The sequence below is a fragment of the Myotis brandtii genome, unplaced genomic scaffold (genome assembly GCF_000412655.1).
Source record: "Myotis brandtii unplaced genomic scaffold, ASM41265v1 scaffold381, whole genome shotgun sequence".
NCBI classification, from domain to species: Eukaryota; Metazoa; Chordata; class Mammalia; order Chiroptera; family Vespertilionidae; genus Myotis; species Myotis brandtii.
Window position 1 is genome coordinate 720,616 of NW_005364633.1, and position 9,321 is coordinate 729,936.

A 9,321-nucleotide genomic window follows, 5' to 3' on the forward strand; every position below is an offset into this window, starting at 1 on the left:
GGAGCTGTGGAGCCGGCAGCTTGTGCGGAGGGAGTGACCGCCCTCATTGCAGGAGGAGCATTCGGGCAGCCAGCCTGCGGCCCGGCGGAGGGTATTTTTGGTTTACCCGTGCTTATGTGGCCACTTTGAAGCCATTTTTAAAGGCAGACGTTTTCGCATTTAAAAAAAGAAACATAAAAATAGTCACCAGATTCTGTACAGACAGACCCGCTGGCATCCTGAGCTTCCTTATCTTCTGTTGAAGCCCTTTCCCCGGGGTGGGGATCAGGGCTGGGGTCAGGGAGGGAGGGGGAGGGAGAACCTTCTGGAAGATGGGCAGGTAAGGGGTGGCCGTCCTTTCTGGACCCCACGGGGTGCAGTCCGGGACGGCTGTCCGTCACCCAGGCCTGAGCCTGCCCGTGCTCGTAGGGGGCTTCTACTCGATGGTCTTAAGTGCGATGCTCTGGTCTCCTCCTTTCGGTCACGGAGTTTCTTTGTAAAATGAAGACATTTGTTTTCTGTTTGGAAGTCCAGAGGCCAGGTTTCTGCATGTTGTCTGTGTCCTGAATTTGCAAACTTTATCTGAACGGGTGCTTCTTAAACCCTGGAGTGTGGCGGGGGCGGGGAGGGGCTCTGGGCCATGTTGGGATCAAGTCCTTCAGGCCCTGACTGCCGGGAACCCCGCGGATGTGCCCCTGACACTTCCCTGGTGCCCTCGCAGGAGCACGCAGTCTCCTTAAAACCCGGGCACTCCGAGAAGCGTGGTTTTGGAGAGCAGGGGTGATGCAAGCTTGCTTTGAGTTTTTTCAGATGTGGGGAAAACACTTTATTCCGGGAGCACATCACAGCAAAGGTTAAACCTGGCTGCAATGAGGAGAGGATTAGGAACGGAGTCATGGTGTTGACACGCCAGATTTTGACGCTGTGTCCAGGCGGCTTGTACAAGTTGCTCGGCCACAGTCAACTGCTTTCCCATTGACGGGCGCTCAGGCCAGAAATGAGGAGAAAAAGCTCATTTCCTAGTTAGTCAATTATTTCTCTAGACCAGCGGTTCTCAACCTGTGGGTCGCGACCCCTTTGGCGGTCCAACGACCCTTTCACAGGGGTCGCCTAAGACCACCCTGCATATCAGATATTTACATGATGATTCATCACAGCAGCAACATTACAGTTATGAAGTAGCAACGAAAATAATTTTATGGTTGGGGGTCACCATAGCATGAGGAGCTGTATTTAAAGGGCCAGAAGGTTGAGAACCACTGCTCTAGACTGACAGAATAAGCAGTCGTGGTGGGAATTTGCTTTTGATTGTAGTTACTGTGAGCAGAAAGGGTCATTCTTGTGGACTGTGACGCTGTGGGATTGTTTCTGAGTCGGGTAATAAAAGGCGATTGTTGGTGTTTCTTTTGTGTACAGAGACGCTAAAAATACTTCAAGGGGCTCATGGAATTTGCATTAAGAGCCTGATTGTCTCTCTGCCCTTTCCCCCAGATCAGGTGTGTTTTGCTCCTTTCTGGACGGGGACGGGGAAATAACACCATTTCCTTCTGGCCTTTGTGTCCTCCGGCCTCCTCCTGGCCCGGGCCTCCCTGACCGGCCCCTCTGAGGAACAGCCATGCTTCCCTTTCCTGGGTGTCCTTAGGGGTTGCTGGTGGGTTCACTACCTCCTCACTCTCCCTTCATTGGGGGGAACTCAGGATCTTTCCTGTTAGATTTTAAGCTTCCAGAGGAGAGATTCTCTTACTCCTCATCCTCAAAACCCAGGGCGAGTCCACGCCTCTGACTCCTGGGCGCCCCGCCTGGTGGATGCTCTCCTCCAGCCTCCACCTGCTGCTCTGTTTCATGAGCAGGAGAGGAATTCGAGGCAGCGGAGCCATCCACCCTCCATGCACCTGTGAGGTCAGACCCTGCAGCAGCACAGACGGAGTGAATCCGCCTCCGGGCGTTTGCACGCCAGGCCCTGAGCAGGATGCTGCCCCCTAGGGCTCCCCTGTGGCTCCGCGCTCAGGGCACCGATTCAGAAGGAAGTTCTCAGCCAGGCGAGGCAGTGTCCCTGCATCCAGGGAGCCGCTTCCAGGCCCGGGAGGCAGATGTTTCCTCCTTACGATCCTATCTCCAGCCCCGTCTTTTCCTTCCTGGCGCACGGCAGCCTCTCGAGCCCCTTATCTGTTTCCTGAGGCCTGTCTCCAGTACCTGGCTTTTGCAGCCCACCTTTGAAAAGGCCCCGTTGGCCAGCCGTCTCCCTGTCAGTCTCCCTATCAGGCTCCAGGCCAGGGTGTTGACTGTTCACTGACTCTCAGCCCGAGGGCCCGGGGTGGGGCTGATGGAGGAACTCCATTAGGGTTTTGATAATGACCAGGCCCACGGGGTTGGGAGGATTTGGGAATGTGGGTGAGCTCTAAATAAAATTCCTAAAGTCTTGAAAGAAGACGACGACCGCTTCAGAGCTCGTGGCTGTTTGTTGTGGATTATCATCCACAGCGAGCACGTGGCTTGTTGAAATCAAGAGCTTCGCGTGTCAGTTCCGATACTGTAAGTACAAGAAGTTCTTGGCAGGTCACACAGGATTCCTGTGGTTCCTTAAAACAGTGTAACACCCGTGAGCCATTGTATGTGAGCCATCCAGAGGTGGGGTTTTTGTCCTCTCAGTGGTTATATTTGACGGTCAAGATTAAAAAATATCTTTGAGTCATGTCATAAGAGACCCGGTGTGTACACTGAGGTTGATTCAGACAGTCTATGAAAGTTCGCAGAAATACCGTGGAGTCCGTTTTTAGTAAACCAATCTAATTTTAAGCCTTTGTGTCTTTTTGACGTGTACTATTTTAAAACCCGGCTTTTGAGCTTTATTTGATGTTTTACTATTGTCATCAAAACACAGATGTCACCTTAAAATGATTAATCTCAGACGAGATGATTTCTGTTTTACAGGCAACAGAAACAAACCTTTTCAATGATGTGGCCAAAAGAAACCAATGTAGCTAGTTAGGTTTGGGATAACAGAATGTCTATGAACTTAGGAAATTTGGTGTGGATAAAATATTCTTGGAAGAAGGGGTGCAGCTCATTGTGAAGATAGTTAAGCCTCATCTGCACTCTGCTATAAGTGATGCCATGACGTGGGATGGCGTCCTTATGTTGAGATGGCAACGAGGGACTTTAGATGCATCAAGAGAAAAGCACAATGCATGTTTTTTTGACCAGTTGTTTTCGTCTGGAATATCCTTTTCTGCCTTAGTTCCTTTCAGCCTGTTCATGTCTTTCTATTTTAAGAGTGACTCCTGCAGGCAGCATTTAATTGGGTTTCACTTTTGTATCCATTCACCATTCTCTGCCCTGTAATTGGAGTATTTTGTCCATCAACATTTAATGTAATTATCGATGTGGTTGGATTTAGGTCTGCCATTTAATAGTTTATTTTCTGTTTGTCTTCTCTGTGTCTGTTCTTCTTTTTCCTGCCTTCTTTTGAATTATTTGATTTTTTTTTTTTTTTTTTTTTTTTTTTTTTTTTTTTAGAATTTTACCATCTTTTAGTATGTAAAATATAGAAACCTTGCCGTTTAGGTCTGTTCACCACCTCCCTTTCCCCAGTTCTGTTCTGTATGTTTGTTTTCATATTCTTTCCTTTTTACTTCATCGTGTACATTTTGACCTTTGCAATTTATTTTGAAGGGAGACTCACTCCTGTTTTTTATCTTCCCTTGTTCCAGGGCTTGGGCTGTTAGGAATGCTCACAATGTTGTGGCCCTGAGGAGATAACTGTATAGTTGTAAAGATATTAATTTTACCATATTTATATTGGCATAGGACATGAATGCAATAAACCTTTCCAGGATAAAAAGTTACAGTTATCTGTAATAAATAACTGTAACGATTTTTTTTTGAAGTTTTCCTTTAAGATGTGATAGGGTGAAGGAATGTTTGGTGGGAGGCATAACACTAATTTATCAAGGTGACATTTCTCAAGTGGGTGAACGTTTTTTGCATTTTGAATATGAGACAATGATAAAGAAAGAGATAGCTACAACCAATGGACACAGATACTGGGGCGGAGGGGGCTGGCCTGGGGGGAAGTCAATTGGGGAAAAGAGACATATGTAAAACTTTAGACAATAAAAAAATTAAATTAAAAAAGATATAGCTACAATAATATTTACAAGGAGGGTCAACATCTGCTTTTCCTTAAAAACAAATAAGAAAGCAAGCAAACAAAACCCCTCAAGGTTACCATGCAAAACATGCCACTCATAATTTCTCCTTTTCCTTCTCTTCCATGTCCTCCTTCTGGGCTACATCAGCCCTTGACCGGGTTCAATATGAAGTTAGAAATCGGTGGAACACTTGGATGGTTAGAAAGTTTAAAAAACACACAACACTTTTTTTGTTTTGTTACTTAGCTTTGGAAACCCCCGGTTGTTAGGGCTGCCCCCGGGCTGGGAAGGAAAGAGGTGGTAGAGATCTGTAGGTGTCAGTGGTGGATGAGAGAAGAGGGTTGAATTCCAACGCAGCGATCCCGGGTGTGATGTGAGAGGCGTGCTCTAGGGTGCAAGGCGGAGGGAAAGGGGATACGCTCCCGTGTTGAGAGCTCTCGAAGGAAAAGCGTGAAATTGAAAGCTACAGGCGGTTACCTAAGTCCAGGAGGGGTGCCCGGGACACGTGTGTTCTGCCCACCTCTCTGGCTGGCGGAGGTGACCAACGGCAGGCCCCCGGGAGGCCAGCCGCTGCGGGAGTGCTTTCTCCGGCCGCTCGTCGGGGAGGGCCAGGGACCGAGCAGCCGGGCCGGGCTGGGCTCCGGGAACGGGCGCTGTACCTGGTGCGCTGTGTTGTGGAGCATCGTGGCTTTGCAGTCAGTGAGATGAACTTAGGAAGGACATGGCCGGGCGGCGGGCGCGGGGCTTGGGGAGGGGCAGCCCTGCCATTGCCCTGAGCCCCAGGAAGGCAGAGCCACCGTGAGATGAACATTCCGGACAGAAACAAGAGGGAGGAGGAGCGTGGGCAGCAGCTGGATGGTTTGGAACAGGCCACCCCCCTCCGCCCGGGCAGCACGTAACAGAGGAGCCCACACCGCACCGCTCCGACCTCAGAGCGACAGGTCGCTGGTGGCAGTGACCGTGGGTTGGGCACCTGTGGCTCCCGGGGAGCCGCCCTGAGCTGAGCTGGAAGGAGCACGTCCCAGGTCGGCCTGCCTATCTCTGTCCTTAGCGCTCAGCGAGGGACAGAAGACGCGGGTAAACCCTGCTCCGACGTGGCGAGCTAGGACCCTGCGTGCCCCTTACGCCGTCGTCACCGTGTGATAATACACCGCTCATTTGTGTGTGTGGTGGATAACAATGCTGATGTGTTCCAGAATAATGGGAAGCATATGGGTCGCAACTGTTTTGAAGTAAAAATGTCTGTAAAGTTTATTTAGGCTCCTCAATTGCAGGGCGGGCGGGAGGCGGGCGTGTGGGTTCAGCGTGTGGTTACGTGTTGGCATGGTGCTGGGCCGGGCCGATGCGGCCAGAGAGAAGGAACAGGATGGGGACGGGGCCTGTGTCTTCAGGGCCCACCCTTGGGCCTCCCTCATTCCTTTTCTTTTCTTTTCTTTTCTTTTCTTTTCTTTTCTTTTCTTTTCTTTTCTTTTCTTTTCTTTTCTTTTCTTTCCTTTCCTCCTTTCCTTTTTCCTTTCCTTTCCTTTTCTTTTCTTTCCTCTCTCTCTCTCTCTCTCTCTCTCTCTCTCTTTATCCTCACCTGAGGATATTATTCCATTGATTTTTAGAGCGAGTAGAAGGGAGGAAGAGACAGAGAGAAACATCTAGGTAAGAGAGACACATCAATCGGTTGCCTCCTACATGCACCCCGACCAGGGCTGGGGGACCTGCAACTGGGTATGTGCCCTTGACCGGAATCGAACCCGGGACCCTTCAGTCCGCGGGCCAGCATTCTGTCCACTGAGCCACACCAGCCAGGGCCCTCGGGTCGTTTCTTCAAGCAGTGACGTCAAGGCCAGTGTTCGCACAGACGGGTCGGATGGCATTACCCTGTGCTTGAGAGGGTGTGCCCGCCGGCCAGCCCCGTCTCCCCGGTGCTGGGCACTTTAATTTGGTGAGATTTCCTGGCAGTTTGAAATCAGGGCTCTCTGGAGTCCTGGAAGAAGAGCAGTCCCTTTGAGCCTCTCTCTTAGATTCTAACATACTCTCCGCTTGATGAATTGTGCCCAGTTTTGGGGACAACAGTTAAGTATTTCTGTCTGTGACAGACAAGAAGAAGTAAGAGCTCAAGTTAGGTGTTTGACTTCAAGTCAGCCCATGGCAGGGTCCTGGTGACGTGTGTATGTGTGTGTGTGTGTGTCTGGGGGGGGGGGGGTTGGGGGCATGCATGAACGCATACACAGTCATATGTGGTTATTCCTTTGGGATCTAGCAATAGTCCCAGGAGCACGGGAAAAGGCCCGAGTTAACCAGCCCATGTGGAGGTGGGCGAGTGCATGGCTGGGAAGTTCATTGGCATCGCCCCGTGCTGTCTGCCTTCCTCCCGAGCGCCCATTGTGACATTGTGCGAGGTGAAGGAGTGGAGGGGAGGGGCTAATTGGACAGTGGGCGGGGCTTCGTTCCCTGTGAAGGTCACAGGACGGGCTTTCCTGATTACTGCTCCTGGGGGGGCTCACTCCACACCCAGCAGGGGCTTCGGCAGCACATGGGGGAACCCACTCATTCCTTCGTTCATGGCTTGGTCCTGGCGATGCCTATTTTCCAGTCCTGATAGAAATCGGGCCTGTTCCCCGAGGAGCTTGCACCTGGGAGGGGATCCGAGGGGCGCGTAACTGATCACAACACGGAACGATTGCGGACCCGTCTTCAGGGCTGTATCCCCTTTAAAGCACGTTCACTGCATCATCGCAGCTCACGGATGTGGTCTGTTTCCCACTTGCACAGGGATCAGCCCAAGTTCAGCCGGATGACTGCCTGGAGGCGGTGCCGGGCGCCAGCGTGGTAGGTACCGTGTCACTGTGCTCAGGGAGTGGCCGCCCGGCGGGGAGAATGGGCATCGGGTCCCTCTCGGCCTCCGTCGAGGCATTTTCTCCAAGGAGGCGAACACGACCTTCCCAGGGCTGTTGAAGGACGAAATCTGTTCCTGGCACATCGAAGGGGCCCAGTGAATTGTCGGTATCAACGACTCCACTCACTCTCTTTTGAAGAAAAGCCCCAGGGCTGGATGGCCAGGCCACATGGTCCCGTCCGAACATAAACCCTCCCTGTGTCCGGGCTTCTCCTGCCTCCAGCGCTCTCCGCGGGCACCCGTGGCCCGGTGCCACCCGCATGCAGAGGGGCCGCCCAGGGCCGAGAGCAGGGCCAGTGCTGGCTCCGCTGGTCCCACGCAGTGTGGCCTCACGTTTGGCCTCAGGTGCGTCGTCTGTAAAGGGATCAGTCACGGTTTATTCATAGTGGTTTCGCTGTGATTTTTAAACGATGGCATGGGAAGGGCTTGGGGGCCGTGCTGGATGGTCACGGCTGCTGTTTTAGCTCTGCCGGCTCCGTCCGGTGGCCACGCCCTCCTGCCTGCCTGCCCACAGCCCTCCGTGCCCCCCTCACCTCCGCTTCTCTTTCCGCTCAGCCCTTCATCTCCGCACTCTCTGTCCCTGACTCAGGGCCCTTCTTTCGGCCTTGATCCCCCGAGTTGCCTTCTAGCAACTTGCAGCTGCTCTGAACTCCACCTTGGTTTCCACCTAAAAGCCTTTGTCCTGCTAATGCTCCTCCAGGCCTGGCTTTCCCGGGTCCCCATTGGTTCTGCAGTGTTTCCTCCGTGATCCTCAGCTTTGTGCTAACTTGCTGGTGCCCTGTCTGTCTGTCTGCCTCCCCCTTTCCTGAGAACTCAGAAAGAAGGGCCGAGCCTTCATTCCCTTCATATCCCAGCCCTTCCTGGCCCAGGCAGGCTCGGGCCGACTCGCTGAGGAGTTAAGTGCAAGAGTTTTCCCTAATTAAGTGCATGTTGTCAACATGGCGCTCCGTTAAGCTGGAGGGAGCGAAGGGCGTCCTGTTGGTGAATTTTAAGGAGGGGGGTCCACAGGAGGCCTGGCTGCCTGCCTTCCTCGATAGGCGGCCTTGGCCGTCCTCAGGGCTGGAGTTGAAGGAGACCCAAGGCAGAGCCGTGGCCCCGTTCGCCTGGGGGACCGTGCAGCTCCGGTCACTGGTGAAGGCGGTGGGCCGGATGTGGCTCAGTGCTGGTGATATCAGCTACTTGGTATTTGCGGCCATTTTCCTCACGTTGGAACGCATTTCTCCCTCATTCTTCTGGAACTCCAGTGAACCGCCCTGAAAGTCCCCGCAGTGTCCGGCAGTGGACGTGCGATGTGACGTTTCCCTCCTGGGTCCTCTGAATCGCCCGGATGCGAATAAACGGAGCCATAAACAGAGCGTGTGCGTTGCATAAAGCGTAGCGTTAGAGACAAGACATCAGTGCCAGTTTGGTTCACTGGGAATGCATGGGGAAAACTAACAAGGGCCACGCAGGGTGGATGTTACGTATTAACTTTAAGACTCGGCAGGAAACGGAGTGGGATGCCTCAGCGTTGTAGCTGAAGCACATCAACCGGCCTTGAAGGGGCCGTGGGTACATGTGATGACCACGTGATAATGAGCTGTGTCCTGAGGTTACATGTGGGTACATGTGATGACCACATGGTGGTGAGCTGCATCCTAAGGTTACATGTGGTTACATGTGATGACCACGTGATGGTGAGCTGCATCCTAAGGTTACATGTGGTTACATGTGATGACCACGTGATAGTGAGCTGCATCCTAAGGTTACATATGATGACATGTGATGACCACGTGATGGTGAGCTGCGTCCTAAGGTTACATGTGGTTACATGTGATGACCATGTGATAGTGAGCTGCATCCTAAGGTTACATATGATGACATGCGATGACCACGTGACAGTGAGCTGTGTCCTAAGGTTACAGGTGGTTACATGTGATGACCACGTGGTGGTGAGCTGCATCCTAAGGTTACATGTGATGACCACGTGGGGGTGAGCTGCATCCTAAGGTTGCATGTGATGACATGTGATGACCACGTGGTGGTGAGCTGCATCCTAAGGTTACATGTGATGACCACGTGGGGGTGAGCTGCATCCTAAGGTTGCATGTGATGACATGTGATGACCACGTGGTGGTGAGCTGCATCCTAAGGTTACATGTGATGACCACGTGGTGGTGAGCTGCATCCTAAGGTTACATGTGGTTACATGTGATGACCACGTGATGGTGAGCTGACCCTAAGGTTACAGGTGGTTACATGTGATAGTGAGCTGACTCTAAGGTTACAGGTGGTTACATGTGATGACCACATGGTGGTGAGCTG

The 9,321-nt window shown here is 52.2% G+C and overlaps 1 protein-coding gene across 1 annotated transcript in view; it reads left to right on the plus strand.

Annotated features, from left to right (window-relative positions):
• The window catches only part of MYO1B (myosin IB), a 135,057-nt gene that overhangs the window by 51,117 nt on the left and 74,619 nt on the right, over nt 1-9,321 (plus strand). The window lies entirely within an intron of this gene.